The 12502-nt window shown below is 39.5% G+C and overlaps 1 protein-coding gene across 9 annotated transcripts in view; it reads right to left on the bottom strand.

The window, feature by feature from the left end:
* Positions 1-12502, bottom strand: part of fmnl2a (formin-like 2a) — a 240933-nt gene that overhangs the window by 126675 nt on the left and 101756 nt on the right. Inside the window, exon 1 of one of the 9 annotated variants that reach the window (XM_048598574.1) lies at positions 10296-10315. The exons of the other annotated variants lie outside the window; for them this stretch is intronic. The gene's annotated coding sequence lies outside the window, so the exon portion shown is untranslated. Of the gene's footprint in view, positions 1-10295; positions 10316-12502 lie in introns of those variants that run through there. 9 annotated transcript variants of the gene reach the window in all.

The following is a 12502-nucleotide window of genomic DNA, read 5'->3' as shown; positions in this document are numbered from 1 at the left end:
TTAACCCATTTATTATTGGTGCGCTTATAGAAGACTTTGTGATGTCATTACGTTAGCTTTCTTTTCTCATAATCCCTCTTTGCAATTTGTATTTGCTTTTCCACCTCTTTTCTGTGTTCAGCTTAGTACTCAAACTCTGTTTACTACATGACACCTGTCTTAAGAACACCTTTTCTTCTTAAACTTAATTTCTTTCTCCTTTGTCATCAAGGAATCTCTGGATTTGTTTATCCTACCATTCCCTCAAAAGGGAAAATACCCTGAATGTGCCCAAATCATCTGCTGTTTGAAGGTGATCCATGGTCATTGGCTGGAAAAAAACAGCAGCAATCTCTGCTCCAGTCTCTGACCCAGCTCTCTTCTTCCTCCATTGAGGTTCACTTTCCACCAGCTGATTATTCTTACTCTGGAATCACTAATGTCATTTTCTACTGACATCCTAAACCTTGTGTTACAAGGACCAGTGACCTCAAATGTTCTCCCACTGTCATTTCATCTGCTTTGCCCACCACATTTCAAAAAGATATTTCAAAAATAATGCCTTATTATTTCGGCGGACTGGACACAAACAGCTGTAGGAACTTCACCTGAACTCAAATTAGGAATGCTTGTCCCTTGTTATCCCTTACACTATCACAATCTCAGTTGATATACAGGCAACTAAGGCTTAGCTTTAATCTTAGGAACAATTGCTTGCATTACATAACCAAAGCTTCACATAAGTACAAGGAATTATATGAAGTCAATGTTGCATAACCTCAGGAAACTACTGTGCAAATTTCCTGGTGGTTTCCCTAGATATGAAAATCATGTTCCATCACAAAATGATTAATTAAGATCCAATTAATTTTGACTGAAAATCCAAAGGTTTTATCATCAAAAGGACCACTTAATCACAGCCTTCTCTATTTTGTTCAAAGTTCAACTTTCAAATGGCTTTATTGCTTTATTCATGAAGCTGAGTAAAGCAACGTGTAACTTTAAGTTTGTATTACAATGTTCAGAATGAAGAAAGAATCTAGCACTTTAGCTGCTTGTGAAATATTATACTGCAATAGTTCCAAATGGACTCCATGATTTTGGAGTCTCTGGACAGATGCATTAATGCATACTGAAGAGCATACTATATATTTTAGAAACATTCTTTATTTGCTAAGTATTTGTCTGTACTGGCTGTCGTGATAAAATTTGAATTTGAAGCTGGCAGCTGTGCAGGTTCCGTTAGCTGAAAACTGTAACATAGGCACAGGATATTCCAATGGGTGCTGGATTCAATCTTGCATAGGAACAAGGCCAGGGCTAATTGCAAGATTTTCAATAGCTTGTTCAAAGACATTCATGGGTCACTGAACAGCAGTTCAACAGCCGACTGCTCCAAATTAGTCAAAGCAGAAGTTTGCTATCTTTGATCTGCTGGTCAGTCAAGTACTTAGAAGCAAGATGATGCTACAGGCAGCAGAAGTGTAGTTGTTAGCAGTGTGCAGGCTGTCAGCGCTCGTGCGCAGCCCAGAGAAACTGAAAATGGGGCAGAAAGTAATTGTCTCTGTGTCGGACAGAGGAAATCAAGCAAAGTGTCTGCATACAGCTTACGTGTTGCAATTGGCTTTGAGAAGCTGGGGACCCAGTGAGGGTGATTTGGTAGCTGAGGGATGTTGAGAAGAGGGGAGAGTTGTGAAGGAATCCCACTGCAGCATTAGCTTGGTGCTGCTGGAAAAGTTTGGAATTCCCTGCAAACGAGCTGGAATGTAGCCTGAAGAAACAACAGAAGTGCCATCCCAGAGACAGAGATTCCACCACTAGGATGTGAGCAGTGATTGAGACAGTCTTTTTCAAAGCATGTTTGAAGGAGGTTTAAGGCTAGATCTTCAAAAGCTTGGAATTAGAATGCTTTATAAAAAAGACAGGTTTTATTGAGATTAGATGACCTGAGTGTCGAAATGTATGGGATCTCTCTTTTCTGTATTTGCTTTGATGTGCTTTCTGGTGAGTTCAATGACAGTTTTTCTGTTAACACATTTTCAGGGTATTCTAACACCTATTGAAATGTATTATAAGACCCTGCCTTAGATTATTTGATATAACAGAGCTAGTTCCCCAGCTAGTTTGTTCATTGACTGTTTTTGCTTGCTCTTCTGAATGCTCACTGGGATACTGTGAATATCGATTTTTATTTACTCACCATTTTAATTTCACATTTCACAGATCTGGTCTGACAAGATAGTTTAAATTTTAACTTGCTCAACTTCAGATGTAAGATTAATCTATTTGAATCTTGTTGGGAAATTACAACTTGAAAACATTTTAAATACTTTTGCTATTTTTATTCTTTCACACCATGTGTATATAACTGGTTTTGCCAGCATTTATTGCCAATGCCTAACTCTCTCAAGAAGGTGGTGTTGAGCTGCTTTCTTTAATTGTTGCAGTCCCTGTCCCTTCATTCCTTTGAAAATCTGAAACTGCTCCATAGGCCTCAGGAATCTGATATGACATCCGAAACTGCAATTTCCAAAGCTCACTTGCATTGGAGTCCAGACTTCACCACTAAGAGAAAATCTGGCTCCCTGTTTTCACAATACCACTACGGCAACTTGTGAAATAAGACTGAACATCTGTGATTTTTTTGGGCCCATATCAGAAGCAAGCATGTAAGTAGCTCATTGCTATAAAACCCAAATGGTTGATTAACGTCAATCAGCTATCCTGCCACCCCTGTCCCCTTTCTTATCCACTCCAGCACTACAATATTGTGTTGATTCTTACTGCCCTCAAAGCATGAAGGGAGAAGACTACACAACAAATCCATTGTTCTGAATTATCAATTCAATTTGATAACGCATAACACAAATATAATTATATAAAACTCTCACATCAGTGCTTTCCAGGTGTTTTTTGTTTTACTCAATAGGCCTGAGGAAAATTTGTCAATTACTGAACCCTCTTTCCTTCCATTTCTTTCAGATGTATGAAATGGAAATACCTTCCTACTTCATTCACATTCACACGGCATAAAGCTGTAGTCCCTCCTCCCTGAAAACACAGGTTCATACCAATGACATTATTATTGACATTAAGGGGATAATAGCATCACTTCAAATTTCTATTCGAAAGCTGGGAACATGCTATTTAAATCTAATGGCTAATTATCGTAAAAATAGCAAGATACCCCCAAGGCATCTAAACAATTCTGTATTGCCACTAATTCTAAATCAAATCAGGAGCATGTGAGCATAGCAATCCACAGAATGACTGGCAGAAGCAATATTTGTGACTGAAAGTTGTCTTAGTTTTATTTATTAAAAATGTGTAAGACTACAAAGATCCATTAGATTTGTTTTCCAAACATGATCTGAAAATGAAGTAGTCCCATTGTGTGGATTAAAATATATTTTAGGGAAGACTTTTACCATTAATTTAGCCAGAATCAAGGCAACAAATGTGGCAATTTCACTCATTCACGTTCACAGCAGAAGCAAGAGCCTTATCAAGCTCCATTCACCGTCCAGTCAGCAGGTTTTCGTCACCAGGGATTCTCCTTACCACCTTCATCCATTTGAATGTGCAAACTCCGAGATGAAAGCAATATTAACCCTTCACATTCCTGGCCATGTATGATCTGACTACTAAAAGAAGGAAGAAATCAATTTTTCCGACTCACAATCCAAAAAAGCCAGTAACATAACGTTTGGGGAAACAGAATGAAAGATGATGAAAAATTCATTTTGATTCCTACATATTTATAAAATGGCAAGTGTTAGGCAGCTAATTTCATTGCTCGATCATTTTCAGGTTTTGCGCCATGAGACTGTGATGTAATGCTGAGAAGGCTGCATTAGCATTTGTTTTCACAGCAGTCTAGAGAAACCTCAAAGCTAACAACCAAGGCACACAGTTAAAGCAAAGCAAAATGATAATACCATCCATTTTAGATTCCTTTACTCAGTTGTGCTGTCATGGTGTACCATGAAGCTGGGTGGTTGTGGGAGTGGGGGTTGGCACAGGAGCAGAGATGGTAATGAGTTACAACAAAGGAAATAACAAAAAGGCAAGTTAACCTGGGAAACTGTTATGCTCTGGTTGCCAGCTGGTCCCAGAGTAGTTCAGTTGGCTACTGTAACATTAGAGAACAATGTTTGGTAGGGCAAAAAAGAATTAGCAGCTGCCAAAAGTAAAGTCATAGTATTAAACAGGTCGCAATTTCTAATCTTATGTTTCAACACTACAAAAACTGAAGTGATCTGAGGCTCTAATCCAGAAATGTGGCATTATTGCAGAGTTTACATTACAATAAAGAAGCTTGCAAATTAACATTATGCCAATAAAAAGCAAAACCCTTTTCTCGAATGCACAGATCAGGAATATCTTAAGAGTGATACTCATCTGCAAAGTAGCCTATTCCAGGAAACACGCTTGCATCGAAGCACACCAGAAAGAACAGTGACCCTTTTAGTTTACTCCTTTTAAAACAACATGAAGGTGGGAGAATTCCACTCCCCAAGAGACCTGAGGTAACTTACATTCTGACAAGTTAAAAAGTAAAGCAAGTGGTCAAACATTCGAAGCTGGAGGGATAAACATACCAAACATTTTTTCAGCTTCTTTATCTCCTTTCTCTATTGTCTCATGTTATGGATGAACTCTTCCATCTCATTTGAAGAGAGGGGCAGTGGTGCAATAGTATTAACACTGAACTAGTCACTTAGAGACCCAGGGTAATACCCAGTGAGACATGCCATTCATGGAAGATGGTGGAATCTGATAACACTCCAAAAACAAAATGCTAGTGTAATGATGAAACGATTGTTGTGAAACAGCACCTGAAACAACAGCAGACAAAACTAAAACTGAGGTGTCAACCTGGTGAAGCCGCAACATTTGGTACTTATGCAGCTTGGCACACAAGTAGTCAATGTGATGGAGATGAATAATCAACTACAAACAGATAGGATCTAAACTCTACCATATCTAGTTATCAATGGTGGTAAACAATTAAACAACTCATTGAATGAAGATGCTCCAAAAATATTGACGCACTCAATGATAGGGGTGCCCAGCAGAACAGTGCAAAAAAAATGCTGAAGAATTTGCATCTTCAGCGAGGTGTCCAGTGGATAATCAAGCCCAACCCTTTCTTGAGATCCCTAGCATTGCAGGCATCTCTTATCCCAGCTTGAGCTCCAGAACTAGTTGTGCCTGTAGACAAGCTGTTCCAGTACAATTACTCCAGTGGCATCTACTTGGAAATGTGGAAAATGACAATAGATATCTCCTATCAACAAAAAGCAGAACAAGTCTAACCTGGCCAATTACTGTTCCATCAGTCTACACTCAATCGTCAGATGATGGAAGGTGTTCTCGACAGTGCCATCAAGGGGCACTTACTCAACAGAGTACAATAGTCCCTTGATCAGATGGGCCAGTGGGCCAAGGAGTGGCAGATAGAGTTTAATTTAGATAAATGTGAAGTGCTGCATTTTGGAAAGGCAAATTAGGGCAGGACTTATACACTTAATGATAAGGTCTTGGGGAGTGTTGCTGAACAAAGAGACCTTGGAGTGCAGGTTCATTGTTCTGTGAAAGTGGAGTTCCAGGTAGACAGGATAGTGAAGAAGGCATTTGGTATGCTTGCCTTTGTTGCTCAGTGCATTGAGTATAGGTGTTGGGAGGTTATGTTGCAGCTGTACAGGACATTGGTTAGGCACTTTCGGAATACTGCATGCAATTCTGGTCTCCCTGCTATAGGGAGGATGTTGTGAATCTTCATAGGGTTCAGAAAACATTTACAAGGATGTTGCCAGGTTTGGAGAGTTTGTGCCACAGGTTAAGGCTGATTAGGCTGCGGCGGTTTTCCCTGGAGTGTTGGAGGCTGAGATGTGATCTTATTGAAGTTTATAAAATCATGACGGGCATGGACAGGATGAATAGCCAAGGTCTTTTCCCTGGGGTTGGGGGAGTCCAAAACTAGAGGGCATAGGTTTAAGGTGAGAGGGGAAAGTTTTAAGAGGGACCTAAGGTGCAACTTTTTCACGCATGGTGCATGTATGGATTGAGCTGACACAGCAAGTGGTGGAAGCTGGTACAATTACAACATTTAAAAGGCATCTAGATAGGTATGTGAATAGGAAAGGTTTAGAGGGATATGGGCAAATGGGTCTAGATTTATTTAGGATACCTGGTCAGCATGGACGAGGTGGGCCGAAGGCTTGGTTTCTTATGCCTTACAGCTCTATAACTCTATAACAATAACCAGCTCACTAATGCCCAATTTGGGTTCTGCCAGGACCACTCAGATCATGCCTTGGTTCACAAACATGGACCAACAACAGGAATTCTATAAGTGTCATTGGTGAGTGAGAAAAAGCAGCGTCTAAACTCCAAGGTGGCACCAAAGATACTGTGTTTTTAGGGAATGCCTTCAGGTTGCTTAATTTTTTCCTTTTATAAAACTTGTACATCTCGAAAGCAAACAAAAACTAATGCTGGCTTTGCCCTCTCTCAGTTACAGACACTGGCTCCTGATCATGCCCATCATACAAACCAGCAGCCCGGGGGCAGGGAGGGTGTGCAAAGTGAACATAGGCCTTTTACAGAACAAGATTGGGGAAATGAAAATAGGGAACCAGAAAATGGCAGAGGAGTTGAATAAATACTTTGCATCTGCCTTCTTAGTAGAAGAAGACACAAATATCATTCCAAAATTACTAACTAATCTAGGGACAAAAGGAAAAGAGGAAATAAACACAATAACCGTTATGATACAATGTGCTAGGGAACCTAATGGGACTGAAGACTGGTACATCTGCTCGACCTGATCGGATCCATCCTGATATTGAAAGAAGTACTGAGAAGGTACAGAGAAAGTGGATGCACTGGGAGTAATCTTCCAAGAATGTTGGATTCTGGAAAAGCTCCAGAGGATTGGAAAATGGCCAATTATAACACCTCAATTTGAAAACGGATCTGTGCTGTGCCACAGGGATCAGTGGTGGGTCGCAATTATTTACTATATATTGGGGATGTGGATGAGGGAAGCAAATGTACTCTAGCCATGTTTGCAGATGACACAATAATAGGTGGGAAAGCAAGAAGTGAGGGTGACAGAAAGAGTCTGCAGATGGATTGAAACAGGTTATGTGAGCAAGCAAATACTTGGTGGATGAAATGTGATATGGGAAAGTGAGAGGTTATGCACTTTGGCAGGAAGAACAGAGGAATGGAATAGCATTTAAATGGAGAAAGATTACTGAAACTTACAGGATAGAGCAATGTAGGAGTCCTCATCCATGAAGCATCCAAGTTCAACAGACAAGAGGAAAGGCAAATAGAATGTTGGCCTTTATTTCAAACAGAATGGAATATAAAAGAAGAGACATGTTGCTGAAACTTTACAAGGCATTAGTCAGGACAAAGCTGAATTACTATGAATAGTTTAGGGCCGCTTATCTAAGGAAAGACATGGTGGCATTGGAGGCAGTCAAGAGAAGGTTCACTCGGCTGATCCAGTGTATGGAGAGGTGGTCTTATAAGGAGAGGTCAAGTAGGTTGGGCATGTGTTCGTTGGAATTTAGAAGAGTGAGGTGTGACTTTATTGAAACATAGAAGATTCTTAATGGATTTGACATTGTTGATGTGGAAAGGTTGCTTCCTCTTGTGGGAGAGTCTAAGACTAGAGGGCATAATCTCAAAATAAGGGGCGCCATTTTATTTTTTTATATTCATTTTGTGGGATGTGAGCATCGCTGGCTGGCCAGCATTTCTTGCCCATCCCTAGTTGCCCTTGAGAAGGTGGTGATGAGCTACCTTCTTGAACTGCTGCATTCCTCCTGCTGTGGGATGACCTACAATGCCATTAGGGAGGGAATTCCAGGAGTTCGATCCAGCAACAGTGAAGGAACAGCAAGTTACTTCCAAATCAGAATGGCGAATGACTTGGAGGGGAACTTGGAGGTGGTGGTGTTCCCATATGTCTGATGCCCTTGTCCTTCTATTTGGAAGTGTTTGTGGGTTTGGAAGGTGCTGTCTGAGGATCTTTGGTGAATTTCTGCAGTGCATCTTGTAGACAGAACACACTGCTGCTACTAAGTGTCGGTGGTGGAGGGAGTGAATGCTTGTGGATGTAGTGCCAATCAAGCGGGCTGCTTTGAACTGGATGGTGTCAAGCTTGTTGAGTGTTGTTGGGGCTGCACTCATCCAGGCAAGTGGGGAGTATTCCATCACACTCCTGACTTGTGCCTTGTAGATGGTGCATGGGCTTTTGAGAGTAAGGAGGTGAGTTACTTGCCTCAGTATTCCTTGCTTCTGGCCTGCTCTTGTAGCCACTGTGTTAATGTGATGAGTCCAGTTGAGTTTCTGAGTTTTAGACAGATGAAAAAGAATTTCTTTTTGAAGGGGGTAGTTAATCTGTGGAATTCTTTCCTCCAGAGAGCTGTCAAGGGTAGGTTATTGAGGATATTCAAGGGTGAGATAGACATTTTTAAAATCAGTAATTAATACAGTTGTAGGGAAAAGACAGGAAAGTGAAGTTGAGGTTAAATCACCACCGGTCGTCTCTCTCTGTGGTCTGGTAAGACTATGGTGACTTGGAACAGCAGAACAGATTTAATGGGCTCAATGGCCTACGTTTGCTTCTATGTCTTCTGGTCTTACACAAATAATTCCTCCAAAAATTAAGTTTAAGTAAATTTTACTTGCCATGGAGTAATTTCTGAAACTTTCTGCGTTGGCCAAATTGAATGCATAGCAGAGGTTGAATTTTTACCAGAGTAGGGAGTCAACTTTTGATGTGGGAACATCCAACTTTGATTTTCCCCCCAAAACATTTTGATGATTAAGAATTCCTCATGTATCAAACCCACATTTGCCCCAGAGGTCAGTTCGGAGATGGAAAACAGATTTTCTCCTCCACTCTATTTTCAAATGATGCAAAGTTTGGAAAGACCATTAAAGGCACACCAGGTTCGAGAATTATGAAGATAATGGAAAACCTGCTGAGGAGTCAGGAACAGTGAGCAAGTGGAAGATGTGTTCCCACCCTTCAATTGTCACTATCAGATGCTATATGATAGTATAGATGTCTTTGTATTGCAACCATTCAGCATAGGGATGTGTTCTACAGTGCGAGGTTAGCCCTTACATTCACCAACATTGTAATTTGTCACACACATGACAACGGATTTTGAATGGACAGAGTACAATGGTGCAGTGAAATATGCTACCAAATAGCCTGTCATTCTGTGCGGTCATCCTTTGTACTGTGATTTAAATGGAGGAGAAGCGCTAGCTACATGAAAACCCTATGTTCCCCTTCTGTTCCTTTGCCTTCTGTTCTTTCCATCTCAGATCACATGATTATTTTGGAAGCTGTGGCTAATTTGAGTGCTTATCTAATTTTCAAGTGCCAATGGTTTTCAGTACGATGATTGCTCCGTTCATCTGAAAATAAATGACAGTTTTAAGAGACTGTAATAACAGATTGTTCCTTTGATGTGGTTTCAGGTTTGGTGACACAAGCTAATAAGATTATAAATAAATATTTTCTTTAAATGAGAATGCATTTTCTTCTCAATATCAATTAATGTGATTAGGGCTTTTGTTAGACTGTGAGAAGTTTGTCCACCGATTTTACACGGAATCGGAGGAATGTACATGGTGGATACTGAGAGAGCGACTATGGATGAGATATAACAAACCATGGGGTGTCAGCGCAAATGGATTGGAAGTTGAGGAGGTGAGGTTTTGCAGCTTCTATGCAAATATTTGAAATCATGATGCTGACACTGCATCATTCTCACCTGCCTGCCTTTGCACTCTCACTCCTCCTCCACTGGTTTACACTTAAAACTGCACTGCAAACCTAAAGCTTGTGAGAAAAGACAAAAATCCCAGGCACAGTCACACATCAGTCAGGAGTGCAGCTCATGAACTCTGAAATGACTCAATTCTCAAAAGTCACTTCCAAAAGGAAAATCTAGTCCCTGATACTAAAAAAAAGGAAAAGGAGAGAAAACAAATTCATCTATCAAGACTCATTTAAAAGGCTATTAAATTTTACTGTTTTTACTGCTACTATAAGATTCTCATGCCAAAGATGATCTTAAGAATTTAACCATAATACAATTGGTCAAATTATCATCACATTCCAATCGCACCATTGTGCATTTATAATTTTTGGATAAAAATAATTATTCTCATTTAACTAACATACCAATACCTATTTAAATGTCAGATCATTGACTTTTGTCAGCACAGACTTTCATGAAATTGTCAGTTTATCTTACAGTAAGATGAACACTTACGAGTTTGTTCTGGCTCCGTCAGTGTCCAATGGAGGGAGGCTCAAATTAGAACACAATGTTGACAGAAAATCTGAGCACGTTCTGTTAATCAAGATAATTGTTGTATAATTCTTTTTCCTCAAAATTCAGACTATTTCCTCTCCTTTCCACAATTTTGTTTATGAGGGCCTTTCTCATTCTCCTAATTATTTATACCTGTCTGTCCATTTTGGTTGCCTCACATTTCACTAATGCTCATTTATATGATCTAATCGTTTATATTAAAGAGTTTGCAAGTCATTCATTCATGCGTCTCCATCTCAACAACCAGTATATCTGTTTATTCTCTTTGTTGAGACTTCTCTTTTTTGCAACCTTAATAAAACACCTGCTTTCTTTGGCCTTCAATTTCACAAAGGAAAAACATGACCTTCACTGATGATGTCTGAACAACTGTGCATTCAAAGTGTTATCTGTTTTATTTATGTCTTGTCAACTTAGACAAATAAAAGGAAGAGAAAATTGGGCAGAACGTGAAGCAGGTGCCCAATACAGCGAGCTTCCCCCCCAACTTCGGTGAAAATAAAATTAACTTCCTTCATTCAATATCTAGTGGACATGGAACTAAAGCAGAAAAGAAATCAGAATTTAGTAGTATCACGTTATAGCAGCAATGTCTGTTCCGATCTTTAGTTTGTATCACAGGAGATGCAGGAGAAAGTTTAATCTGCATTTTACCATGCTACTCTAAACGTGAAAATGCTTAAATGGTAACACAAAACTCTCGAACACTAACATCTTTCACTTGATGTTATTTATACATAAACACTTTTAGCAAAAAGTTAGAGAATGGGAAGTTGAAAAAAGTAAAACGGACAAAGAACATTGTGCAACTCTATTATTGGAATAAGCATTTTAATACATCTGGCTATATTCTGAATACAGTACTGCAATACTACTATAGTCCTCAAGGACTTATAAAAATTCCATACAACACAAAGTAGTATTATACTGGACTGCATATTCTGAGCCAATGCAAAAACCTTGCTCACAAGTTTAAACTATAGCAGGAGTCTGAACATCTTGCAAGTGAAAGAGATAAATTGTATTGGTAATGGCTTACATTTAGACTTTGTTTACAAATACCAGGACTCTCTCAGCTTGAACCACCACATCAATATTTGGAGCGTACGATTTCTCATAGGGTTGTGTTGGATAAAGGTGACAGCCATTTGCCTACAGAATCTCACGATAACTCTGTCAATACCCCAGTGAGTGAATTTCACAGTCTCTCAATTCAGAAGAACATTTGCCTCCATTTTGTTTTATGCCAAAACCAAAAAGGGTATTCTGAGCCCAATTCCTTGTTTCAATAAAATCCCATTTAATTCTTTTTCAAACAATAATGGATCCTCATCATCAACCCAATTATTAAAATTAGCTTGTTTCTTTCTACCTTCTCACACCTTTCAACACGAAATGGCTCAGTCATATTACCTGCTAAACTGCATTAAGTGCCTTTCAGGTGAGCCCCTAGCTGGAATTCTAAAACTGGATCACATGGATCATTGGCATGGAACTAAAAATGTCAAAGAATGATTCTGACTACAATGCTGAGGATACCTTAGTGGAAAGATTTAAGGTGTGTGTCGTTTCTAAAAAAAACTTCCCCACTTTTACCCATGACAGTATAGAAGGAGCTTCTATGCCAAGTTTAAGCTTGTGCTTACTCACAGCCTGGGGCTAAACAACTTTGACATTAAATAGAAGTGATTAAAAAAAAAATTGGTTCATCCTGAGATTGAGGGCATTCACAAAATGCATAGGCTGTAACAAAAGATTAACATATGATTGAATGGGGTTTATAGTAAACTGGATTTCGGTGTAGTTCATGTATACAAACAACATTTCACCTACATTTGTATAAGTTGTGGCACAAAATCAGGCATACCAACAAAAATAATTAATTGCATGAGATACTGATTTGAGGAGGCAAGGTTATCACATCAAAACCAAAAGAACTGTGGATGCTGTAAATCAGGAACAAAAACAAAGTTGCTGGAAAAGCCCAGCAGGTCTGGCAGCACCTGTGAAGGGAAAAACAGAGTTAACGTTTCCAGTCCGGTGGCCCTTCCTCAAAGCTAACCCGAAACGTTAACTCTGTTTTTACCTTCACAGGTACTGCCAGACCTGCTGAGCTTTTCCAGCAATTCTGTTTTTGTTCCTGA

The sequence above is a fragment of the Rhincodon typus genome, chromosome 7 (genome assembly GCF_021869965.1).
Source record: "Rhincodon typus isolate 14 chromosome 7, sRhiTyp1.1, whole genome shotgun sequence".
NCBI lineage: Eukaryota > Metazoa > Chordata > Chondrichthyes > Orectolobiformes > Rhincodontidae > Rhincodon > Rhincodon typus.
This window is presented reverse-complemented; position numbering and strand designations above follow the sequence as displayed.